The 27,975-nt window shown below is 40.0% G+C and overlaps 1 protein-coding gene across 2 annotated transcripts in view; it reads right to left on the bottom strand.

Moving 5' to 3' along the window:
- Positions 1-27,975, bottom strand: part of nrxn2b (neurexin 2b) — a 652,809-nt gene that overhangs the window by 513,816 nt on the left and 111,018 nt on the right. The window lies entirely within an intron of this gene.

The raw sequence follows: 27,975 nt of genomic DNA, 5'->3' as shown, positions 1-27,975 counted from the left end.
AAGGCAAAAAAAAGAAAAATGTATCAATATTTATTATACATCTACTTAACTTAATCTATGCATGTAATGATTCATTTTTGTATTTATTTATTTTATCCTGCTGCATCCACAGGAAGCAGGAGAAAGCTCTGTTGCCAGGTAACAGTGACACAGCTGAGAGACTAAGCTGGGTTGACAACTGGAGCGGTTTTCTGCGAAACCATCGGTCCTTTGGACCCTTAGAGGCCAGAAGGCTTGAGTGGCTCTCCCAGGAGAAAATAAGACTGACTGTCGCAACACTCACCATAGCCCTATTTGAGAGCAGTGTGGGAGAAAAAAAAGTGACATTGGCTAAAAGGGGTTCAATTAATAAAAGGGCTTTTGAGAAGGCAAGGCAGCTTTATTTGTATAGCACATTTCAGCAACAGGGCAATTCAAAGTGCTTTACATAAAAGATTAAAGAGCAGTTAAAAACGATTAAAAGATTAAAAACAGATATAATGCGAGAATAAAATTTACAGTGCAGTATAAGAAATGAATTATTTAAAGAAAGGCAGCATCCAAAAGAAAGGTCTTCAGCCTTGATTTAGAAGAACTGAGAGTTGCGGTGGACCTGCAGTTTTCTGGGAGTTAGTTCCAGATATGTGGAGCATAAAAATGGAACGCTGCTTCCCCCTGTTTAGTTCTGACTCTGGGGACAGAAAGCAGACCTGTCCCAGACGACCTGAGAGGTCTGGGTGGTTCATAGTTTACTAGCAGATCAGAAATGTATTTCGGCCATAAACCGTTTAGTGATTTATAAACCAGCAACCGTAATTTGAAATCAATTCTTTGAAGCACAGGAAGCCAGTGTAGAGACTGGAGAACTGGAGTGATGTGATCCACTTTCTTGGTCTTAGTGAGGACTCGAGCAGCAGCGTTCTGAATCAGCTGCAGCTGTCTGATTGATTTTTTTGGGAGACCTGTAAAGACACCATTACAGGAGTCAAGTCTACTGAAGATAAAAGCTTTTCCAAATCCTGCTGAGACATAAGTCCTTTAACCCCTGATATATTCTTAAGGTGATAATAGGCTGACTTTGTAATTGTCTTAATGTGGCTGTTGAAATTCAGGTCTGAGTCCATGACTACACCAAGATTTCTGGCTTTGTCTGTTGTTTTTAACATAGTCGTATGAAGCTGAGCGCTGACTTTTAATCGTTCCCCTTTTGCTTCAAAAACAACCACCTCAGTTTTTTCTTCATTTAATTTAAGAAAGTTCTGGCACATCCAGTTGTTAATTTGGTCAATGCACTTACTCAGTTTTTGTATTGGACTATAGTCCCCTAGGAAACGTAGAATAGTGTTTCCAGCTATGCAAAGCAGATAAGTCATTCTGACATCTGTCTGTCAATAGTTTTGCAGCCATTTTCCAATATCACATATCTTTGTCTAATTTTGATAAGGAAAGGATCGATGTATTCAGTGAAGGGAAAATGGCTTTTACCAAAATTCTAAACATTGGTGTACGTCATGTAAAGTGCTAAGTCTGCACGTCCTGTATAATCCAGCGTGCTTTTGAAAGTGTGTGTGTGTGTGTGCGTTGCACTCTGTTATAATGAAGTAATTTCAACTAGCACACCACACAGTGTGCTTTCTGTGCATCCTAGTGACCTTGAGGGTGCTCGCCTGTGATATGACATGGTACCTCTTAGTTGTTTATGCTTAAAGCCAGTGTTTGACCAATGATTCACACACAAACGCACACACTGATCCCCTTCTCCTAGTGTGTTTGCACATCTCTTTCCTGGACCCCAGTCCATGCTCTAATCCTCTGGACTCGATGCTGAGGCTGCAGTCTGGTAATTCACCAAATCCCCTTCTGCTACCCTCAGCCCATACCTCTTCTCCGATGTCAAGTGCTCCTTGACAGTACAAATGCAAACGCACACATCCACATATAAACATGGCAAACACATTAAAGCTACATGCATAAACTAAAACATATACCAAATGCCTCAATATTTAGATTTTATGTTCACAGCTTTCACTGTGTACATTATTTCCTTTCTCTGGGTTTCCAGTTGATGAGTGTCAGCATATAGAGCCTGCATGGCTTAGGTCTGGCTCTTTTTGTTATAAGCTCCCTTTTATGTCTACATTCTCAAAACTGTCACTGGAAAAACATCCACATTTCAACGCAGATTTCATTAAATGGTTTGTTTTTTTCCTTGCAAATCACCAAAGTGCTTCTTGATTTGCCATTAAAGAGCCCCCTCAAGAACAATGTGTAATTTTGCATGCCATTGAAAGTGTCAAGAGCAAAATGTGGACACTAAACACTAGCTACCACTTGAAACGTTTTTCTTTCTTTGAAAATTGAGATTGCATACAAGGATAAATGATAAAAATGGGCATTTAAAGAGATATTTTCTAATCTCAGATAGATGAAAGATATTGTTTTTGTCCAAGAGGACATTTGCATTATGATAAAACAAAAAAATGAAATTGTATTTCAGAAGAATATTTGGTGAAGTTATAATTACTAAAAGCAAAGAGCATAAAATACATACACCAAACATTACAGTGTATCCCTGTCCACTGTGAAGCAATCGTATTACATGTTGTTAGATAATTGACATGTCTCAACATTTGTGCATGTTGCCTTTCAATGGTTTCATTTTGTTAGATGGTTATTAGGGCTGAAACGATTCCTCGAGTAACTCGAATAATTTGATTACTAAAAATCCTTGATGCAAAATGATTTGCCTCGAAGCTTCGTTTAATTAATGTTACCAACGTTGTATCGCTCAGGGTGTTTCCGCACGGAGGATTATTACTGTCGCACACTGGACTGACGCTGCTGGCGACACACGCCATGAAGACTGATTACAAAATGAAGAAAGAGCGTAATGGGGCTAAGAGAAGAGACAGGCTGGAGAAAACGACAGAAAGTGTCTAAAGTTTGGAATCAGTTCAAACGGAATTAAAACAAAAACTCTGTACAGTGTGTCTACTGCAAAATCTAACTAGCTTACCACAATAATAGCACGACGTCAATGCTTCAGCAGCTCAACAGAAAACATTGAGTCTAACTTAATCATCCATTCCACGAAGCGGACCTGACAAAAGTAAATCGCAGAGTCGTTGAGACGCTGAAACTACACCAGACACAACAACTAGCAAAATCAAAGACAAGAAAATACGTGGTGACCACAATTTGATCTAAAGAGCCGACTTGTTGACTATCCCTTCGGAAAAACAGCTGATTGTTGCGCACCACTCTCTCTCACTCTCTCTGTTCACGGAGAAACAGCTGATCAACGATCTACTAGCATAAGTAACAGAGCTTTGTAGCGTTGTAATCAAATATATAAATGAAAATAGGTTGAGTTTAACTAATCTTTACATATAGGCCTATATACAGATCAGTCTCAGGTTGAAACTTGTAGTTCTGAACGTTAAGTTGCACAACTTAAGGTAATGTTTATGTATGTTTAATGTAGTGCCTTAGTTTGAGGTTGTTATTGCATTTCAGAAAACAATGTGATATGGCACTTAAATGCACTTAATATGTTTAGTTTTTTTGAGAGATGATCTTGTAAGCAATGTAGGCAATAAAAATGTTCCTTTTTCTGAAAATTAAACCAAACTATTGTATATTATTGCTCTTCAATAAAACAAAAGTATTTCTTATCCGATTACTCGATTAATCGATGGAATAATCAGTAGAATACTCTACTAAAATAATCGATAGATGCAGCCCTAATGGTTATTATCTGTTTGATAAACTGATTTCAGTTGCTCAGTTGGTAATGGCCCACAGTCTTCTCTGCTCATTTGAAACTAGAAACTAGTTAGGCAGACTAGTTAGAAAGGTACCTGATTGGGGTAATGGAAGTCATAAGGTTTTGCAAATCGCACTACAGGCTGTAGGTGGTGCTAGAGGAGCCGGATTTTTAATTTTTAATTACTTGCTTCATGTAGTTCTACTCGAACATAGGGTCAGTTTCAGCAAATATGACAGAAAGTTAGTTTTATAAGTCTTACCTACTGCACCTTTAAGGATTCATGCAACAGACTTCTTCAACGTCCATTGAACTGCACAAAGGCCATAAATGGAGAAATTGTGGGGGATGTTAAAAGTCAGAAAGAGGTGGAATAAAGAAAAAAGATAAAGGAGACAGAGAATATGAAGAGGATGTATTTAAAAAGGAAAACAGAGGATTTGGCACAGATCCAGCAAAGCAGCAACATTTTATTATGCTTTGTGAGGGGTTAAGAAGGGTACTTTGTAAACGCTGGAGTGGCCTGCTACCAAGGCCTCCGCTCTGTTCCTTTATGATTAGTGTGCTTGTTCTGTTAGATGTGATTGGACTAATGCTGCAATGCTCTACCCGAGTTAATGGTCTGTGGTTACTGTTGCCAAGATTCAATTATTCACTTAATATTAGTATTAGTTGATTAATCTACCAATTAATTGGCTGGGTCAAAGTGATTGTAACTGAGACTTAGTTTAACCGCCAATTTACAAATGGTGATGGTAATACTTGATATGCACTCAGTGAGGACTTGATGCTGTACTCAAAACATGATTCCAGATAAGTGGGGGGGTCAATAATATACATCCATCCATCCATCCAACTATCCATCCATATAGCCAAAGCCTGAATGTATGCTCGCTTTTCATTTTCCTTTCAGTATGTGTAATTACAATACTTCTGCATCAAACCTTTATTATCTCTATGTAATGTCACCACACATCACAGAGGTTTTGTTGTCAATGGAACCATCTTTGTCCTTAACTCTCATGTTTAGATGCAACGCCCTAACATTGTTTCAGCATCAGGGCAAGAGTAGGCCGGGGGGATGGCTGATGACGTGGGTGCATATGGCTAAAATTGAGTACCAACTCTACCAACCCCCATTTTATAGATAGACCCAACCAGAATTTCTAGTGTAATTAATGGAAAATTACACCTCAATGTCTGTTTACATGTGTTGAGGAGTACAACTGGAAAAAACACCTGTATAAAGCCTTTTGTGGCCCCACAAGGAGCTCCGCAAAGTCGAATAAATGGCCTCAACTAATGAGGCCATTTATTAGACTTTTTATTAGATGTGATGATATTTCTGGTTCTGCTTCATTGACTTTGTTTTTTTGTTTTTTTTTAACTGGCCATCTTGAGACCGATATTGTAGGTGTTCACTGCTAAATCGTTAGGAGTACTCTTAAATGATTTGCTCCCAGCAAGTCACTCAAACAGTTACTTCCTCTGACAAAACCACATACTTACTGCAGGTTATGATCACCTGATTAAAAAAAACAAAAAATTGAGAGAGCTGTTCTAACTGAAACTGAAAGTTTGGGCATAATGATTAGGATAGAGGTATTGGATGATAAGATCATACTAAAGGATGAATTGGTAGGATAACTAGGGGTAGCCTTGCAAATCTAGAAGCCCTTTTACTCAGGTTGTAAACAAATGCAAAAGATCAAATGTTGCCACAATGTAACTCGTGGTGAATTGTGTTGCGTCAGATCAGTCATTAAATAATGACAAGATGCCAAGCTCCTTCATGTTTACATAGAAGCTGGTGCTTTTGGGATATAAGGAAATAAGAAATGTAAACATTTCTACTGACATAGTATAATTTTCTACTATAAAAGTGTTTCAGTGCTATACGCAAAACATGTTTGGCTACTATTGATGGGCATAACACATTTCAGTAATGGTCATAAATGTGTTAAGCATTTTATTGATTAGGATTTACAATAATGTATATTATAGGATTTCAGATATGCACATAGTGTACCTTTGTGTTGTATTCATGTGTTTTTAGTTCCATTATCTCTCATGTTTTGATGTTATTGCCAGTAATAAATGCAGCTTTTACTTTTAATAAGCTGTATAATAATTAATTGAGGAAGACTGAGACCTGCATTTCAGGCATCTTGAGGTTTACTAATAAATGTCAGCCACGTTTGAATGCCATTGTTCTCATTTGGCGAAACATAAATAGTTAATGCTTCAGAGTTAATATACAGGAATGCTTGGTCGCACCGTTAATCTTTAACTGCTTCAGAGGAGGTGCTGAGATAATCCCAGTGAACAAGTGTCACGGCATGAATGTAAAGCAGCAAGAAGCTTAACAGAAAACAGCAAAATATGTCTTTATTTTTGGTGTGGCGATGTCTTTACTTCAATATTTTAGTGACAGTTAACATCACTCACAAAGTCCTCCTTTTTCGTGTCCTTGTTTCACTTGAAATTCCCTTAAACACCAACAAGCCTAGTTTGAAGCTAAAACATAAAACCTGAAAGAGGGCCTTTCTGTTAAAGTTTATTTATCCTGTCAGAGAAATGTTGATGTGCTGTCAAGCAATGCACACAGGTGTATTTGACAGCACCTGACAACACACATTTTCACAACAGTTGTAACGGCATGGAATGCATTTCAACATGTAATGGAAATAAACAATGACGACACCTTCTAAGGTGCCAGTCTGCAGGAGAAGAAGAAAAAGACCGACAGGTTTAGAAAAGGCTATTGCTATAAAAGCCTGATGAGATTATCCTGAAGCCAACAAGATGGGAGTAGGGTGGGTGGGTTGAGAGACAGAAACTGAATAATTAATAAGTGGATACAGGGCAGGAATTATAGGTTAGGGGAATAGAGAAGGGATCGATCCAAATCTCTAACTTGCACGCAGAACAAAAAAGCAAACCTCTCAGCACTGTAGCAACCAATCTTTAAAAGGGATTGGGTTCACATCCAAATCCATTCACTAATTTAGGGTGTTTCATTACAGAGTTACACATTACACACATTACACAATGGCCCTCATTTATCAACCTACGTATGTAGAAACCAGCGCAGATATGAGCGCAGAAATCATCTTACGACAGGCTTCACGTGTGATTCATGAAACTTTCGTATCACACCAATCAGAGCGTAGAAATGGTCGTACATTGATAAATGCAGCAGCTGGAAACGATCGTAATTTAAATTTCACGCCCCAATATATTCTGGGTTTTGAGGCCTCGCCCCTACAATTTACAACATGGCAAGACGTAATCCGGCTAGGAAGCGGCACTTTTCAGAGGTGGAGATTGAAACCCTGATATCTCAGGTTCATTTGCACTAACGTGTGTACTATTTGGCAGCCTGAAAACTGGTACTAAAAGGCTGTAGAAAGAATGCGGAATGGAAAGAGATCACTGATGCAGTCAACAGTGTTGCTGTGGTAAATCGGACACCAGCTGAAGTTTATTTAATGTATACATCCTTGACATATGTATGCTATAGTCCTAATAGTAATATACAGGCTTATATTGCAATCTCTTAGGCATACATGGTGTACCTATATTTAAATAAACACACAGTAGCGGAGTTTATGCAGTGTCTTATTTTACTCATGTTTTTTTCATGAGTCAGAGCCAGGCAACCGTGAGCTACGAGGGAGAGCGCGTGTCCTCCACCCCCCGTGCTGGACCACCCCCCCGAACCCTGTCTCCTGACAGCAGAGGGGCGGGAAAAACGAGCCAAAATAACTCTGTCAATGGCAGAAATAAATCGTTCACTTGTGCCAATTAACACTTTAAAAGAGAAACAAAAACCTGAAGAATAAATAAAAATGTTGTGCATCGTCATGTTTCTCGTATTGAATATCATTGCCAAACATAACACTATACCTTTTAAAAGCGAGGAATAATATCCTGTCTCCTTCGTATAGCCCCCAGTTGGGGCTGTGCTGGACACTGCTCTCTGGGCATCGGGTCATCTGGCTCCATCACTACATTTATGGCACTCTGTTTTCCTGCGCGATGTTGTGCAGAACCCCACAGGCTGCCGTGTATAGTAGGGCCCCCCCCTCGCTGATGCAAGACAGAGCCACCTGCCCTTAATCAATCCGATGGAGCGCTCCACCATGGCCCGTGTGCGTACGCGTGCACTGTTGTACCGGCGCATAGAGGTCCTCTAAAAGAGCCAGATCTGCCATTGCTGATAAGTGATCAACTGATGACTTCTCCTTCTCCTGTTAAACTGATTATATGCTGCACCGCAAGCCCACACTGACTCGAAAACTTACACGAGTTTAAACTTGACGTGAGATTTGATCGTAGCCTCCGCTCACGTCCATATTGATAAATGCCGAGCTTGGCGTGGAAATGACTGTAAGCCAGTTTTACGCTTGTTTTCTGTTGTACGTTCGTTTCGTAAATGAGGGCCACTGTGATCTCATTCAGTGTTAAAAGTCAATTCAGCTTCATCTATTTAACCAATTTGAGATCCCCTCAGTGAAGTATTGTTGTAGTATTTCAGCTGCTCGATTACACAGCTCATTTTTCTCTTTGAAAAACTGTCATGAATTTTATGTTACATGTGTATGGCACTTTCCTAATTAACACATATGACCCTGTGTGAAGATAAAAAATTAATGCATACACAGAAAAGCTACAAGTACCTTTCACCTCCTTTTGATTTAATTTTGTTTGCACATATCAGTAGCGCTTGTGTGCTCCAATTATGATACTGGTGGTCTGTTTCTATTCATGTTTAAACTCTAGTCATGCATGTTGGCTTACATTGCAGTGTGACAAAATGGTTGATGATTTGTTGTGGAATGACACTGATCAGATAAACAGTGTTGTTCTTACTGCCACTTTTAAAAGTAAGAGTAGTTTATCACAGAGGACAGTGAGTCATTATGATTTTCTTAGATACATTTTGTCATACACACCCACAATTAGTGTTTGCATCCTCCCTTACACTACCCTCAAAAACCACAATAACCTGTTTAACTATTGTGAATGTTAACCATTCTCACACATTGTTAGGACATTAGTTGTTACTATTACTTGTCCCCCCATCTATCATTCAAAAAACAGGCTTGGTGTAAGAAGATGATATAAAAATAATAATATTTCACAATTTCAGTAAATTGTTAGGACAGGGCATACAAATATATTTGTTTCTGAGAAGAGTAATACAAGTTTCTGAATAAGGCGGTGTGTCCACCAAAGCTTTTTTTCCCCCCAACTATAAAAAAGGGCAGGCGCTCCTCTGAAAAAGCACAGATGGTAGAGCTTGATAGTGTTTGATAGCGCTTTAGAGGCGCGTTTTTTCAGCTGAGAAATTGGGTTGCATCTGGTTGTAACTATAATAAAGAATATCGGCGGTAGTAAACATGCCGGCCTTTGCTTAATTATTTTCTACTATGTTGTTGTTGGTCAGCACTTGTACATGTAGGATGTGACGGTAGGTCTTTGTGGTAAAAAAGTTCAAATGTGCAGAGGTCAGGGCAGATCAGATGCTCAGCGCCACGTCATGCTGCTGGCGTTTCCAGCATCGTGTAAATATTGAGGTGCTCCCATTGCAAAGCAATGGTTGACTTTCACACCACAACTTCAATTAACTTCTCTTCATTTAGTATGCCTGCTCTTGATCGCTTAATTCAGTTAATCCAGAATGCTGCCGCAAAACTACTCACTAGGTCTAATAGACGGTATCACATTACAGCTGTTTAAGTTTCTTCACTGGCTCCCTGCTGCATATTAGCATGGGAAAACCCTGACGAACTTCTGGCAAATTTGAGATTTGCTCTGCAAGTCAGTCTGGCCAAGAGCCCATTCAAGGCACCAATCACAACCATTGGAGGCGGGCTTTACACCAATCACAACCGTTGAGGCGGGCTTTACACAATGACGATAGCGCAGCGACGGCAAGCAGCTTTTTGTTTACATTCAACATGACGGCTACCGAAGCATAGCAACCCGTTGATGCCGCTGTCGCTGCTACGTCACTCGGATCGTTGGTCTGATTGGTTGAAGGACTATCCAATGCGCCCAGAGACATTTGAGCGGTATCCGTTGGAAATGAGCTGTGAATGAACCTTGCCCAGATCAACTCTCAGTACCAACTGAGAAGCATAACTGCAAACTCAGAAGGGCTGAAAAAGGTGACACATTTTATAACAATGTATATAACATAAAATAATAAAATATAAATGGTTTAAAACGGTGCCGGTGCCTAAACGGTGCCTGAACCGGTACTTTTAAAAAAGGAGCACAAAACGACAGTCAGCGATAAACCAGTAAATTCCTGTTAAACAACAAAAACAACCACTGGATGGGAAAAGGGTATTTTACAATAACTTTGAATGCAGCACCAGGCTGGCGAGGTGAGTTTCAAGTGAACGCAACATCTGTGTTGTTTTTCAGGCAGGCGTACGCAAGGGGGTAAGCCTCTCTCCACAACGCGTACCTCCTATGGCGCCATTTTGATGCTAACAAGCACTCACCCGCCGTTAGCATTCGATTGACTGCCATTCATTTTGATGTCACTTTGACAGAGAATAACTTTACATCTGAAGTGTTTAAAAGACTATTTGTTCATTGTTTATTTCTAAAGAAACACGACAATGTATAAAATGCTCCATTACCTTGTATCCCACGTTATGGCTCTGTAGCAGACGTTTTTGTAAAAATAGGCTAACGATTGTGTCATAACCACGGGACTTTCTGTTGCATAGTAGAGGAATTACCGTATAGTACAGGAGAAGCTTGCAGGCTGCTGTTTAAGTTGAATTACTAATGTTAACTAGCATTTTAGTTAGCAATAATTAGGCTGTGCCTATGTTATCTCCTTACATATAGACCCTTTGCACGTGACGCTCCACTCGCGCAAATTCTGAATGCCATGATGGACGGCGGAAGAGCTATGCTGTAGCCGGACGGCACGTTCTCACATTCACAATCTGCAGAGTAATCCTCACCAACACAAGCATGCAGAGTAATCCTCACCAACACAAGCATGTGTATGTATTGCCTGTTTTAAATGAGTGATAAATAAAATTATCCTCAACCAGCTAGCTAGCTGCCGTGCTAACCAGCTGATCCTGCTAACAGGTCCAACCCGATGATGACCCACATAACTAACATTGGTTATTCACCGACCTAAAGCCATAAATACAGTTTATTTAGTGTTGTGTATTTCAAACTGATTGAAACTACGAAACTTTCCGCTCGTCTACTACACTGTTTAGCTTGTTATTATCGGTTATTTTGCCGTCCATCATGGCTTGTTCACGTGGTCGTGGTGACGTGTTTGCAAAGGGTCTATACCTACGCTCTCCGTCTCTGCAAGATTCAGAATGATTGAGATTTCTCTTGGCACAGCTACCAGAAGACTTACAACTTTCAGACAGGTTGCTCACGTCACATCTTCGTCTTCAAGCTGAGTAGGAGGTTGCGCAGTAACGCTCAGCCATCACCAGAAAAGTGCTTATAATAGCCTTCACGGGTCTCCGTCCAGAGCAACGGGATCTGTTGGTCCATTTATTTTACTGTCTATGGGCGTACATCCCGTGTTGGAATCCTCTACAGTGAAATACAGACAAACTTTTTACACCGTTTAGCTGTCAGCATTTTAACCGTGTTTAATCCAGCTGCTAGCTAACGGTATGCTAACGTTACCTGCTGCCAAGTGTAGTGTTAATTAGCGTGACATGCAGCAATGTTTAGGTTGCCTCTAACGTCCGTTTCGGCGCATCAGAGACAAGTGCAGGCATTTAATAGCAAGATAGCCTTACCAGAATCCTTCACATTAAACTAACGTTGTAGGCTTACAACACAATTCTTACGTTAGCTGACAAGCCGACTAGCTGACAAGCTTGCTTTCCATTATAACGTTAAACATGCACAATGTTAGAGAAAACAATTATATTGTTGGCAGATAACAGCACTTACCTCAAAACTAATGTCAGTGATTGTGATTGGCAAAATGACTTGTGTGACGTATCACCAAAGACGTTTTATTGTGAAGAAGACCCCAATAAAAACTCTTTGGATCTACACGATTCACGTGGATGACATTTTCCCATTCATAATGGCAATTTTCGCCGAAAAGCGACTATTTTGCAGGTATGGAGAAGGGTCTGGTGTCAACCAGGCTAGCTGCATATATGATTCAGTTTAAAATTCTCACTCTTGCATATAGAGCATTCCATGGTCAGGCACCTGCATGTATGGCTGAGCTACTTCAACAATTTTTCAGCTCGCTGTCTTAGGTCTAATATGTTAATATGTTATGTCTGTTCCATGCACCCGTCTTAAGACCTGTGACCTATCTGCACTTTATTTTTTGTATTACTTTGTAATTTGAATTGTGCATTGTGGTTTTATTATGTATCATCTTGGCTGTTTTTATGTAAAGCACTTTGTCATTTTTATTTTTTACGATAAGCGCTCTATGAATACTTTTTACTTACTTAAAAAATATACGCTGGCCTTAGAAGCAAAAAAAAAGCATTAGTGGACACGTGGCCTAATGTTCTATCGTCTTATACTGTTTTTGAACTTCATCCCACTCCCCATGGTATTTCTTTCCAGCGAAGAAAGACAGGAGAAAGGCTCAGGGCCCAGGCTGACATGACATGAACTTTCCTGTGACTTGGAATCAGATTATCACTTCTTTTATAAGGCGATCAATTGTGAATATGTTATGCACATAAGCCCCAAACTGATGCAGCAGCAACATAGGTTTCCTCGCACCAAGGCTTTAATTAACTTCAGCATTGATGCTTTCACCAAGTTGATTAACCATTTCTAACTGTGTATGTCTATAATTCCCTATGATATACCAGTATGAATATTAATTATAAAATGTAGAATCAAACTGGATGGCTGAAGGCCAGCCAGAAATACAAATGCATGCAGACAGATAGAGATAAAAAAAACGAAACTCGGGGAGAATGACTGATGTACAAATACACAGTTTGAATGAGCACTGCCTGTTCACTGTTTTACTCTAAATATCCTCAGGAGGGCATTGTTGTAAAAATCTATACCTTCATTTTGAGAGTGATGAAGGTGCAACAAGCAGCTAGCTGTTCAATGTTGTGTTCCATGTGCCTGCATGAGCTACTAATAGAAGTTGTTTTATTTTAAAAAGGAACAAAATTGGTGTGAAATGAGATTTATTAGAGTGCAAATCAATTGTAACAGCCCTGTCAGAACTGTGAGTGAAGATCTCAAAGCTCAATGACTATTCTATTTGCACATAATATCAGAGGCATGCGAATATGTACTTTAATTTTTAATTGTTTTTTTGTTTCCTTTTAAAGCAAACACACTTAATACCATGCGTTTGAGCGATCCTATAACTTACAGAGCATCTATTTTGTTCTGAACTGACATAAAAGCCCACACTCAACATGAAGGCCCTCTCCTCTGCCTAATGGCTTCAATTGATGTCAGGTGTCTTTTTTTTTTTTTTTTTTTTTTTTCAACCTCCTCATCCAGATTCCCAGTCCCACTGCCTGGCTTTCTCCTCTTAATATCCCTGTCCCCTGGTGCCTGCTGAGAAACGTAGCCCCTTTTTTGTTCAGGTCCTGTAACTTGATATTTCTTGTGTGATGTCAGCTAAGAAGGCCTCCGTCAGGGTAGCCCTACAGTATGTCTCTGCTGACATTTGGAGCAGAAGTCATTAGTTATGGACTTGATCAGAGCCCCCAACACAAATGCCCTTCTCCCTCCTCCCCACCCTGTCTACCTGCTGCGTGGATTGCAGTTTCAAACACGGGGATCTAATGTTATTCCACTTGCCTCATTGCCTCTGCTTGTGTGCTCCGGCGAGCACAAAACCACCCACTGCCCTATGAATTCTCAAAATTAGCAAGAAGAAAAATTGAGCCGGTGTAAAATGTTTCAGCAGGCTATGACAACCTTTTACCAGCTTCCCTTTTCATTTGCAAAAAAAGAAAGAAAAATCTTTGGGGGATGTGTTGGGGGATAGAATTATTGTTTTTTTCATTCAGGAACACAATCTAATAGGTAAGAAGATGTAATTTTAAGTCTAGTGATTAGGACATGCACTTAGTAATTGTACCAGTGACAAAAGCAGTGTAATGTAAGATTGAACCCAAACCAGCTAATGAATTTAAACACTTATTTAAATGAAAACCTATGAATTCACAGTAACATTGGTGAGGAGCTTTGCTGTCTGGCTTATTCAACAGTTCACCTTGACGCAGAGAGCAAATTCACTGAAAGCACTCCAGACAGTTGGCACTGGCATCTTATCTTAACTAGGGGGAATTATTTTGGTTCAACAAGCCTCAGTGATATGTTAAAACCTTTCACCGCACACATCATCTGCCCAATTTAGCCCGTTTGGAGATAAGATAGGTAGCTTTGATCAGTCCAATGAAAGAAGTCGTTTAGAGGACAAGGTCATTGTGAGTCATTTCTCAAATGTTTGGAGAGGAATTACAAACTCTGCAGCTCGGTTAGAAAAGGTCCTGACCTGCAAAATGCCGAGCTATTTCTCTTCCTAATGACAGAGCTGTCAAACTGGTTTTTCTAGGGCTGCAACTAACGACTATTTCTTCTAATCGATTAATTTGTCGATTATTACTTTGATTAATACCAAGCTTTTTCAGACTTTAATGAATATTGTTTAAATGTGTACTCCTTAAATCATATTTAATTTTTTCAAGATGATCGTTTTATGTTTCCATAATTTAGGAGTAATAAAGGGGCTTTGATTATTATATTTGAATGTAAAGTCACACAATGATGTTTAAAAATAATTTTTAATGTAAAATATATTCTGTCGACAGTGCTATTGGCAAATAGAAGCACAGTTCACAACCACGGGTCAAATGTATACATCCAATGCCCTGTAACTCATTGAGATGAATCATCCTACCTTTACAATATCTAATAATTAAAATGACATACAGCACGAGGTGAGCTGGAGGAAAGGTTTGAAAGAGTGTGAATGTCTACTAATTGGCAATATGACTGAAACACTCCAGGGGGAAGGACAACATGCAGTCCCAGAATGCTACATGATAGGCCAGTCATGTATCCCATAATGACACTTAATGTGTGGTTGGAACATGTCAGTATGCAGTCGTGTGCTCTTTTGTCACTACATGCATGTGTCATTATATTCACTTTGACGGTTCCACCGAACCGAACCCTACTCGGCTGCTGCCTGTTAGCTAATGTTAGCTTTCTAATTTCACCCACCCAACATGCCTTCTGTAGTGGAATGGCTTTGAATGACGACCAAAAAGGTTTGTCTTTTACTGTGAACATTTGCTGTTCAATATGTTGCAGTTTAACACACAAGAAAGTGAACAACTTAAGCTTGACAGACATGTTTTGCATCTAGCGTCTCACGTTCATCTCAGTAAGCTAGCAAGAGTACACAACAGACAACTTCCGTTTAGGCTACTTCAAACTAAAAGCACTTCCGGTGACGGTTGTGTACCTTTAAACATACCAGCTGTAAATCAAGTAATGTAAATAATGTAAATAGTGAGTTTTAATCACACTATAATTTACCATTTCCTTTAGACTGTTTTAAACTAAACAACATGGATTTCTTATTTAAGTGCTTTAAACAAACATTTCACAACACCTTCATCACACACTGGTTAGTGAAAATTTGCCAAACATTGTCACTCATCTGGTCATAGCTATGTGCTTTCCTACGATGTGAAAAGAGCGTGTGAATTCAACATTAAGTTGTTACATTGAACTATGTTAGAGGCTGTGGACGTTGTTTACTTCATTAATGTGTTTACTGTGTTAATGGACTGAGGATGGGAGGAGGATTCGGTTTCGGATTCGGCAGAATCTTAACCAATGGATTCAGTATTCGGCCAAATCCCAAAAATCTGGATTCGGTGCATCCCTAAAGGTGGCATCAATCAACAGCACACAGTCTGAACAGTGTGATGCCTTTTAATACATGCTAAAGAGATGAGACCGGCAAAATATTCAACACCAAGTCCTGGTTTCTCACTGCTTTTTAAGGTAAACTTTTATATTTTGCTTTTCAATTATGATTTCCCACCTCCTGTGGACAGAGAAACTCTCTAACCATTATCTTTGCCTGACACTACACTTTATTCAATGACAGAAGCATAACAATTTTCACTGTCCTTTTGCAAGATTTTTGTTTTCCTTCTAGGAATTAAAGTCCTCCAACATAGTGGGCAAGGGTTTTACCACTATACTATTCACACTCTACTCTGCTTCAAAGCACTGCTATCATTATTCTGCTTATATACAGCAGAGTTTGAAACCATTGTTCTAGTCAGTAAGCATTGTCATGTTTTTCCCCCACACACTGGGAAACAAAATTACCACTTAGCAATCCTACAGTTTTGAGTAGTTATTTTATTTAATTTTTTTCTTAAATGGGAAAGATTGAAAAGGAAGTTCCATTGTCTACCAATCAAAGTGAGGTATACGGATGGTTATAAGAATACTGCTAGTTAAATGCCAACACTAAAGTTCAATCACAAGGTCAAGTAGTGGTAGCCAGTCCTTTGTTTCTGCAGGACTATTTGGTCAATCATGTTGCTGTATATAATATGCTGTATTAACTGTGTCTTTGGGGGGATGAGATGGTCGTCTCTAATACAGCCACTGTTTAAGTGATTCATTCAGTTAAATGCATTTCTAAATAATAAAATACCTTCTGCATTTGTAATATTTTAGCAATCACAAACTGTATTGAAATTTTGGGAGGTTGCGCTTGCTTTACTCTGTCCATTTGTTCATTTGTTTCTGTGTGATCAAAACATAATTTAATACAAAACAGAAATAAGTTAGTTCTTTTATTTTGGTGATATTTTGATTGCTCTAGATTCCTCGCCACGACAACCGATTTTCTACTAAACTTATATCTTGACTAATGGGGAGAGCACGTTCAGCTTGCTTTGCACATTTGTTTTAACTTTTTGTTTTGTGGTTTGAGTGCTTTTCTTGTTACATAGGGTATATGTACACACTATGTGAACAATCTAACATACAGGACAGTCCATAATGACTATAGTCAATTTCATTGATTCAGAGATACCAGCTGTGGCTTTTATGTTTGGCTAAATAGAGCTAAATATCAAGTATGGAAAAGCCAGAACCGAAACAAACCATGCCTCTTTCTTCCAAGACAACTTGAAGATGTTTCTAGGCCCTGTTTTGACTCAACTGGCCCTCTATCGTTTTAAATCCCTACATATCTTAATAATGTTCTCTCTCTCTCTCTCTTCCAAATCCCCTTATTCAATTATGGCAGTCTCTAATACATGTGTCAACATGTTTCATTAGTCCGCCCTCTTCTTCCACCAAAGAGATTAGCTCTCCCTTCTTTCTTTCTATTTACTAAATGCCGAAATATAATTTTCACCAGGACAGAGGGAGAAAAACTGTGAAAGAGAGAGCGATTATTTTTGTTCATTACATTTCATTCTTGTCGGCCAGCCAGAGCTTCTTTTTCCCCCCTGAAAAGACTATTAAATATGTGGCCTAAAATGTACTTATTCAGCTTTCAATTTTGCTGCAGTCTACATTTAAATGCTTTGAGGACATTGGAGGGAGTGTGGTACTAGAGCGTGGTTTTAACTCTTGGCTCTCTAACCTCATCGCCTGAAATGCTTTTATCACAGAGCCAGTATTCATGAGATGTATGCAATCGAACAATGCTAAGACTATAGAAATAAGATATGAAGCAAGAATGATTCATCGCAATAAGTGTGCATTAGTGTATGTGTGTCACAGATGGATGATTAATTCTATGAGTGTGTGATTCCTTTGATGTTCCTTGTGATAATTGTTGATTGTTCCTGGTCCCTCAAGGGGTTTATAGCAGGGTTTGTGTTGCTGAACTGAGTAGAGGCCATGTGTAGGCAGGGAACAGATTAGATGTTATAGTACATGAATGCTCTGTGGATTTTCCCGTTGACACCAACTGTTCAGAGACAGAGCAGTGGAAAGCAAGGGCTCACTGGTCATTATCATTCTACTCCTGTTACATTCATCTCCTGATGGGCCTCATCTCTCCATTCCCACACCTTCCTCATCCCCTTCTCTATTTCCACATATCCGTGTCTTCATCAGTTTCCCCTCACCGCCTGATTTTGTCTCTATGCGAAGAAGACGAGAACAGAGAAAAGGAGACAGCCAGAAACACAGATTGCTAGAGAAAAGCAAACAATGACAAGAATACGATAGGAACAAACATAAATGGAAAGAAGGATGCAAGCAGAAAGAGAAAAGGAAGAGATGAGTTTGAAAGCCTTTGTAATCACAGGCCCCTTGGTTATGCTTGTAATAGCAATGTGCCTTTGGTCAGAAAATACCCAGTGAAAATATGTTGCAGTTTATATGCTGCGCATCCTATTTCTCTTCCTCATGGCTATTATATCAAGTTTCCCAAACCCTTACTTTCTCATCTGGTCTGTAAATATACCATCGCTCTCTCCACTTAGTCTTCTTCGGGACTCTTACCCTTGTTCTCATCTTGTCCTATTCTTCCATGTCCTTTACAGCTCATCTGAACAGCCTGACTCACCTTTCCCATTTCCATACTTCTCCCTCAGTACTCCCTTCACATCCTACTCTAACGTGTTCCTCCATCCCTACTCCCTACTTTATTTCCTCCTTCTCCCTCTTGCCCCTGGTGACCTTAATTACAACATGTAAAAACCTGACCTGGATCCAATTTCCAGCCTCCGACCACACAGCCCCAAGATTAATGCCCCATGGGCCAAATTCAATTAAGCTCCCTTCTAAATAAGGACCACAAATGTTAAAAAAGGAGATGGAACAATAGGGTCACACCATTGAATCTCGGAGGAAAAAACATTGGGGATAAAGGTTCAGGCAATTAAAGGAAAAGCGGAGAGAGGGCAACAGCTACATATGAAGAATGACTGAATTTACTCCACTCCATTGGACCCAGGCGGTGCTCAAGGCATTAATGGCCTCAATCCATCAATAGGTCAATAAATGTCAATACATTTTGTAACTCTTGGTAACTCTGACAGTATCCATAAATATCCATCCTTATTAGAGATCTGTGTGACTTTTGTTGTTTAAATTATTTTAAATTGTTTTTAAATGTTAGTAATTGTGACACAGGATCTCATTATTTCTGTCCATATTCAACAACCTAATGTCCGTGGTTAAAGTAATATTGAATACAATTGGATAAATGGTCAATAAAGTATAACTTCATAAACTTGAAAAGGATTGTTTCTTTAGATTCCCAGGATTATTATTATGCAACTCAAGCTGTATGGAGTAAATCGTGGGTGACTGAACTCAGTCAGTGTAGTTGTTTTGAAGAACAAAAAGAACATAAAGCTGCACTAGTTGTCTTGTAGCCTACTGGCATAAATGAAGTCTTTCAACTGTTTTGCTCCCCAGTTGCTCAGTCTCAAGTGCGGGGTGCAGGGCATGAAGTTAACTTTTTTGACCAGCCAGGTTTTCTTTTTTGCCTCATAAAGGTGAAAAACAGGAATTACTGTGTCTCTGTGATCCTATCCTGTCCTATTCATGGTAGCCTACGCCGTCATCACGTGCTGTAGTAGGGGGGGCCGCCTTGATAATCCTGCATAGGGGCCCGGTGTTGGCTCGTTAAGACACTGCATATAAGAGATGAGATGACTGACAAAATCAGGAGTAGCCTATGCGCACCACCACTTAAAAATAAAATAATTAAATAAAAAGGAAACTTGTTTTGGGGAGAATAATAATTATTACTATTAATTAATTAATTACTCTGGGCTGAGATGTTCTAGTAACCTTACCAAAAAGGCTCAGGATGCTGCAAATGTTGGTATAATATGAAAACGGCTGGTGGATTTAAGACACAAAATAATAATTTATTGAATGAATCAAATATGAACATATCTGTCACTGTCAGTGGCTTGTTGATCTTTACATTGTTATCTAATTCCATATCCTGGGCTGGGACACACATTCAATAAAGTACTTATTGGACTTTAACTTATCATTGCACTTACAATAACGAGCGTAGCTGTCCTCAATTTAGGTCATCCTGTACATCTCATCTACATTTTTTCCTGCATCCACCGTGTGTGATTGTGTGTGTTTGTGTGTGTGCGCGTCAGTTGTGGGGGAAACGGAGCAACAGCCCCGCCCGCTGCAGAGAGCCGACAGGATTGAAACAGCAGCAGCTTTCAGCGACTTTAGAGTGAAAAATCGTATAATGTATACATGTTGGCAGGACGGTCTGAAATGTTTTGCATGGGCTTTCGCTGTACGTTTTGTTGGTAAATGTGAGATGTTTGAGTCACAGACGTCTCGTATTCGTAACAGAAACAAGGAAATGACCAGTTCTCACGCCCGCTTGGTCAGTGGCTGCACGTGGGTCTGCTGGGATTGTGTGAGTAATGAAAATGCGATAGGGGGCCCCGGCTGTCAATCAATGTCTTCTAGTGATGCGGGCCCCTGATTGGACCAGGCCCGTAAGCAACCGCGTACCCTGCTTACCGATAGTTCCGCGTCTGAATCACTCAATTCTCATTGGCTACCTGCCAATGTGGCAGGTAGACTGACAGTGTTACCCGCCAATTGCAAAATTCACCCGCATTTGGCAGGTGGTCAGGTGTTAATTCCATGCCCTGGCGGGGTGAAAGATTTATCCACAGACAATATTTATTTTTGATGATTTAATGGTAAGGAATGCCTTTCTCTTCCTTGGATTTGAACAGGAGGAAGTGGGCAAGATTTTTCCAACGAAGGAACCTGATTCGACTGCCAATTTCACTGTTGAATCTTTGCAGAGGCATAATGCCCAGTTCAGACCAAAGATTCCAAACGATTTCAATAAAGAAACGATTCCAAGTAGGAATCGGTTCTCGATGCCCAATCCTACCAGGAAGACAGCGGACACAGGGAGATGGCTAACCAGACAGGGCCTCTCCCGTCAGCCGTTCTCTCGGCAAATGAGTCTAACCTACAGTGGGAGTGGAGCGACCGAACAGCCGGCTGCTGCTCGTTAGCTTTCTGATTTCACCCAACATGTCTTCATCATACACTGGTAAGCGAAACTTTGGCAGACAAAATTGTCACTCATCTGGCGATGACGGTGTGCTTTCTTACGTTGTGAAAAGACTGTGTGAATTTGTTACATTTAACTATTTTAGAGGCTGGCTTGCTTGCTAGGAGGCAAATTGTTTAGCGGTGCAGAGAGAGAGAAAGGTCTATTACAGTCTTTACATTAAATATCTCGGTATAGGATATTAGTTTATTACCGTTAGTTTTTCTTTGTAATGTGTAGGTATGTAGAGATCTTTTAAAAGACATGTTATTGTTGGAATAAATATACCTACACAAGTAGTTATGTATATCTCATTGTACGTTTTCCAACTTATGGACATAATGTGAAAAAAATAATTATTCCAATAGTTCAAACTTGTGTTTTTCGAAGGAACATTCAATCGTTATTTTTGACAACTCTTATGTGTATTGATCAGATGAGATGAAAAATGAAAGGAGTCTTGTACTGTATGTGCCTCCCACAGTCGTTTGTTTTCCTCACTCTCGTTTTCAAGCTGAACAGCCAATCGCCTGTTCGGCCGATGGCTGCCGGCCACGGTGCAGGGCACACCGCACAAACTAGGCCGATGGTCGCTCATCGTCGGCCCAACTAGGACCGACGGCTGTTGGTCACCTTGGTGTGTCAGGGCCTTTAGTTAGAGCGAGAATGGCAGGTGCCGGTAGACCAGTTTAATATACACTTCCCACCTGACACAATGAGCTACTCTACTTTAACCACATGTATAAAGAAAGGTAGGCCATTATGATGGTTTCTTCCCACCTGACAGAATGAGCAAACCTACTTTAACCAAATTCATAGAGGAGGTAGGCCATTCTGATAGATACCTCCCACCTAACTGAATAAGCTACCCTACTTTTAACCACATTTATAGAGAAGGTAGGCCATTCTGATGGTTACTTCCTACCTGACAGAATGAGCTACCCTACTTTAACCACATGTATAGAGGAGGTAGGCCATTATGGTCGTTTCTTCCCACCTGACAGAATGAGCTAACCTACTTTTAACCAAATTTATAGAGATGGTAGGCCATTTTGATCGATACTTCCCACTTGATAGAATAAGCTATCCTACTTTAACCAAATTCATAGAGGAGGTAGGCCATTCTGATAGATACCTCCCACCTGACAGAATAAGCTACCCTACTTTTAACCACATTTATAGAGAAGGTAGGCCATTCTGATGGTTACTTCCTACCTGACAGAATGAGCTACCCAATTTTTAACCACGGTGGCTTCATCTGTTGTCAATACTGCCGGTACAGTAAAGGGTGTTATCCCTGAATAAACCTTACAACATATGTTGCAGCACAGTGTTTCCATTTCAGCTCAGTGTGAGTCACTACTGCGTTTTGCTGTCATTTACGGCCGCACTCCATTTTCTCCTCTCTGTTGATCTATTCCACAGCCAGTTCAGAAAGCTCTATTGTCAATAAAGTAAAAAAAGAAAGAAAAAGTTTGTCGACAATGCTGAGGGCAGACGCTTCGCAGCACAGCGGTCTAGCAGCTGAGCAGAGAGGGTGACTCGGCAGTCCGCTAAACGTGTTCTCTCTACCAGTATAAGCTGCTCTGTTTTAGGCTACAAAATGTGCATGCAGGCTGAAATTCAACCGTGCTGTTGTGTCGGGATTAAGCTATAAGCAGAAGGAAACTCCGCTATCTGCTAGGCTAAAGTCCAATGGTAAAACACTGCAGCGGTAATTAATATGTCCACCTCAGCTGAGAACGGAGAAATGTGTTTGCCTTCCCTACCGTGTATTATATTAAAAGTTACCTGTAGAAATTCATGATAATCGGACACACAAAAGAAATCCCCCATATATTTAATGGACTGTCCATCCTCTTGTGCAAAGCTGAAGTGACGAGCAATTAAGTTTTTTTTCGCCATAGTCTCCTTGAATATAGGATAGAAGACAGTTGATGAGGATAACTAAACAATGATTATTGTGTTTATTATATTTCATATCACACGACATATGCACTCCATTAACTTTCACCAGCCAAAAAATTATACAAAATAAATGAATAAAGGTGATGATGGTAATGATGTCATCACCACGGTACTGTCACGTCACGCCAGTTTTGCGGTGATGCAGTTATCGTCACAGGCGTACCGAACTTTGATACTTTTAGGCACTGACCGAATTGGCTACATAGTATATTGTGGAGTATTGAAAAATTCCCCGTCATTCAATACCAAATTTCATTAACTAAGGAATAAATCTCATAAGCATCAGTGAGGCAATAAGCATGCAGCATGCTTGTACCAAGATCTAATAATGCTTGTGGTTGGCCGTCTAAACGCCACTTACACATGATCTGCAGCAAAACTGCAAGGTAGAGCGCAGAGCAGAAAGGCAAAGCGCAGCACAGGTTTACCTTCTGGAATTGGTTGCGCCTTGAAAGGTGCCACTGCTCTCCCCCTAACGAAAATAATGGAACGGCCAGTTACCGCAGATCATGTGTAGGCGGCTTAAGGTTACACATTGTACAGGCTTGCAGAAAAAACGCTATGTAGCGCACAGATGGGGCTAACGTCCATCCATCCATCTTCGTCTGCTTATCCGGTATCGGGTCGCGGGGGTAGCAGCTCCAGCAGGGGACCCCAAACTTCCCTTTCCCGAGCCACATTAACCAGCTCCGACTGGGGGATCCCGAGGCGTTCCCAGGCCAGGTTGGAGATATAATCCCTCCACCTAGTCCTGGGTCTTCCCCAGGCCCTCCTCCCAGCTGGACGTGCCTGGAACACCTCCCTAGGGAGGCGCCCAGGGGGCATCCTTACCAGATGCCCAAACCACCTCAACTGGCTCCTTTCGACGTGAAGGAGCAGCGGCTCTACTCCGAGCTCCTCACGGATGACTGAGCTGCTCACCCTATCTCTAAGGGAGATGCCAGCTACCCTCCTGAGGAAACCCATTTGGGGCTAACGTGCGTGTTTGATTTTGAGAAGCTTGACTACAGTGTGCGTCACATAGGTGTAAAGAAGCTGAAAAATAGAAAAAAAGATTACTAGTTTTGTGTAATGTTGTAATAACCCATGAAACCCAGCCTAAAACACATTGAACTATAATTTTACTAAGAAACACTTGGATGGAGTGCTATTATTGGTTAGACAGCAACCTACCACATAGATATAATGTGGTCTAAAAGTCTAAGAGAACACCTATAGTAATGGAATGTATTGTTTGGGTGCATATGTGTGCATAGCACTGTGCATTCCCTTGTAAAGCGGGAGGCCGCTGTGTGTATGATGTGCCCTGTTTCTCTAAGTGAGACTTCCAATAATGAGGCGTGACCTCTCTGGGAAACACAATGTAGGCCTCCAATCAATCTCAGCGAGAGGGGCAGAGGGACTGGGGCTGTCACACACCTCAAACTCTGTCATTCGCTTTACCCAAGGAACCCAGTGAAGGTCACACAGAGTAGCCTCAGTCCAGCCCTGTCAATCAGCATTAGCCTCATGATTGTGATTACGCCATTAACAGGGATTGACTCATACATCGTTGACCTCAACTGTGGATTCAGATTTTTCTGATGTCATCTGGTGGATAGAGTTAAATATTATGAAGTCACTTTTGTACATGTCTTTGTATGGCTTTAAGGGCATTATCATATTAAAACATAGTATACATATGTATTTTCTTTTGGCATCTTTCACATTTGCTTCATAGAACAGGAAAGTCAGTATTACTGTTTCAGTTAAGTTCTGTACAGTCACACTGATATGCTGAAGCCATAGTGGCCCCATAGCCACATCTCTACTAATCCCAGGTTTTTCTCTATATGGCTGTGGGGACTGTGAGCAGCAGATTCAGGCTGCTGTAGAGCTCCATCCATTTCCGCCCGCTGCTGTGTCAGGAGAAATTCCTGCCTGTGTGAGGACTTCTGTCATCCTGGCCTAATGTCTCTGCAGTAGCCTCGCAGGCTTCAAGCCAGACAGCCCACCATGCCTAGGTTGCTGAACAGGGTGGAAGGGGGGTCACTAAAAAATTCTATATGATCATCGCTTTGGATGTACAATGAGGATGACATTTTTAACATGCTGCGTTAATGAATTTTGTAGCACTTTATACCTTGTTTAAGATGAAACGAGGTTTGGCAAAACTGATATTGGTTTACCAGCATAAATATAGGCTTAAATAAGAAAATAAAGCAATAATGTATTGTTAGTCTAATCTAATACTGTATATACTATTACAAATAGCATACGTTTTAAGTAAGTAATCTTGGATTTTAAAAAGGAGGTATAAGTTGAAATATATGTTTACTTGCTGTAACATTAGTCAGATTAAATTATCACTAATTAAAGTTAATTAGTGATAATAAAAACTTCAGATCAAATCATGCTGCAGCACAGCCTTAGTTGGTAGTCGCCAAGGCGGAGTTGTTCCCTGTTTCTGCCCATTCAAATTACAGAAAACCAACATTGCCAGGTGGGAGATGTTGTGGTAACCACTCGCTGTCTGAAAGAACTTTAATTGGGAGAGCGTCATAGAATAACAAGCAGCACCACAGATCTGTCAAGCCATTTTGACTGTGAAGCAAAATGTTGCTGAAAAAGAGCATGTGAGCTTTAATTTTACCTTAATGCATGATGATCTCTGTGGAGTTATTTATTATCCAAACTGAGCTGGAGAGATGTCCTTAAGCAAGGCACAGAACCCCCAACTGCTTGAGGCGCCTGTCCATGGACAGACATCTCTTCATTTATTGCGTGTATAGGTCCTGTTTGCATCTGTGTGTATTTTGGGCTTGTGTGTAATGTGTATAATAACAGAATGAAATAATAATTTTACCTCAGGGATTAATAAATATGTATGTCTTTATTCTTCCACTGTTTGTCTGGATTATGTACTATTCATTTTTAAGCATAGTTATTACTTCGGTGATTGCATTAATTAAAAACCAAAATATTTTTAATGATGCTTTTTTCACTCTTTTTCCAAAATGTGCTGTAAGAACAGGGTAACCCCAGGATTCTCAAAGTTAAATTTAAGACATTTTAATACCACGTAGGATAAAATGTTATGCCCACTTCACAGCCATATAATAGAAAATCTTTATGGCTTCGGATAAATATTGCTAACACAATAATATTAAAGTAATGCAGACATGTGACAACCTGATTAAAATGTCACAAATCAATTGAGCTGAAGTGTTTAGAAAAGACAATAATAATTTGTTAACCTAATCAAACTGTTTCATATTCATCATATAAAATGAGAACAACACTAAAATTCAGACGTCCACTTTTTCATTAAAGGCAAGTATTGTTCAATATATTAGTAAAAAGATACATACATGTTACATTAAAGAATATACAGTATGAAATATACAGTTTTCTTGGTTGCACACTTGAGCTTAACTGCATTTATCAGTGTGTTTAAATAGTTTAGACCAAACACAGTGGCGGATGGACTATAAACTGCCCTGAGACAGAGATGCTATCTTGACCTGGACCTAGTCTATTACATTCGAGGTTAGATACAGATCAGGATGGATATTCTCTTCATTTTCCCCACAGTATCTCCAAGGAGATCTACATTAAACCTGCCAAGAGGCAATCTTCCAGGGCTTGGTTAATTTGATTCCCAATATGCATTGTGCTGGCCTCTCCAAAAGAGGTGGTGGTGACGGCGGGGGACTTCATTCACATAGAAACCAAATGGTCCATATGCAAAAGCCTCTGCAATGCCAAAGCCAAGAGGCTGGAAATGTTGCCAATTTACAGCCATTAACTTGCTTTCTTTTTTTTTCCTATTATTGGAAACGGCAGTTTCAATTATTTAAGGGCCCCTTACTTAGTTTGTTAAAGCAGAAACACCTTCAGGGTAGCTGTTTAGAGCAGCACAAGAACACCTTAGAGACTTCTGTGGCAAGAAAAAAAAAAGGCTACATCTACAGTATATTAGCATACAGTACAGTATACACTGCACAAAAAATAAGACGGTTGATAATTCCATAACTTTAGTTTTATGATACAGATACAACTACATATACACTTGATCGTTACTGTTACAGTTTATCATTACAGGACTGGAAAGACTAAATGAAAATATATTATTAATATATACTGTGTATATCTGTTATAATTGCCCTACCATTGGCTTACTTTCCCATGATGCAATTATGAAGTTATTTAACAATGTGACCATTTCTATTCAAGCCTGATTTTTTTATTCTTATGTTGGTTGACTGACCCTAAGGGCTAAAACCCTTAGCCCTTGTGTGTTTACAGTACAGTACATACACCCCTTGTCCTAATTGAATCTGTCCTAATTATTTCATATTGCAGGCTGTTCAGATTTGGATTGTTGCATAGAAAAGCTAAAGACAGATTTAATGCAATCGCAATGGATTTTAAGAAATTAGATGGAGCCAACTTCGGAGCATAATGCAATTTTTCTTTTTGGATGGCTTGGCAGTCCATGTCTTAAAATTTGGGGTTTGGAGTCAGAAAAGTATCGGCCAGCCAGTGGTACTCACATGGCCTTTCACTGTGTTGCTACAGTATTAACCCACAGACCTCTACACACATCACAGTGGTAGATTATAACTTGACTCAGAGTGAGTGAGTGTGTGTGTGTGTGTGTGTGTGTGTGTGTGTGTGAGAGAGAAACTAAATGTGTGAATGACAGCAAAACGCAGTAAAGACTCAGTGAACTGAAATGGAAACACTGTGCTGCAACATGTGCCTTTCGGTTTAATTAAAGATATTATTTTTTAAGGATTCTGATATTCTACAGTATTGAAGAACTAGAAGACAATAAAAAAATCCCACGATTGAAAACTTAATACCTACGAACAAATATCCGAATAGCTGAATATTCGGGTCGAGCCCTACTCTGGACTTTGTGAAATATGTCCTAGCAATACAGTTACAGCTGCCATGCAGTTGCCTGACCAGTGTTTTACTCCGTTAGAGGAATTTATATTGAAATTTTAAGAAAAACAAATAAGTATATATTGTGATATATATCATAACCGTCCGTGCTACAAATTATAAATATACATCTTAGGCCATACTGCCAAGGCCACCCTTAAGGCCACCCTAATCACTAGCGGCCCAATGTGTGGGGTTGGCAGCAGTCTTACAGACAGGCAGATAGAGATCAGCAGTGACTTAAGCC

Source organism: Sander vitreus, chromosome 19 (genome assembly GCF_031162955.1).
Source record: "Sander vitreus isolate 19-12246 chromosome 19, sanVit1, whole genome shotgun sequence".
Classification (NCBI taxonomy): domain Eukaryota; kingdom Metazoa; phylum Chordata; class Actinopteri; order Perciformes; family Percidae; genus Sander; species Sander vitreus.
The sequence above is the reverse complement of the archived record's forward strand: the minus strand, read 5'-3'. Positions and strand labels throughout refer to the sequence as shown.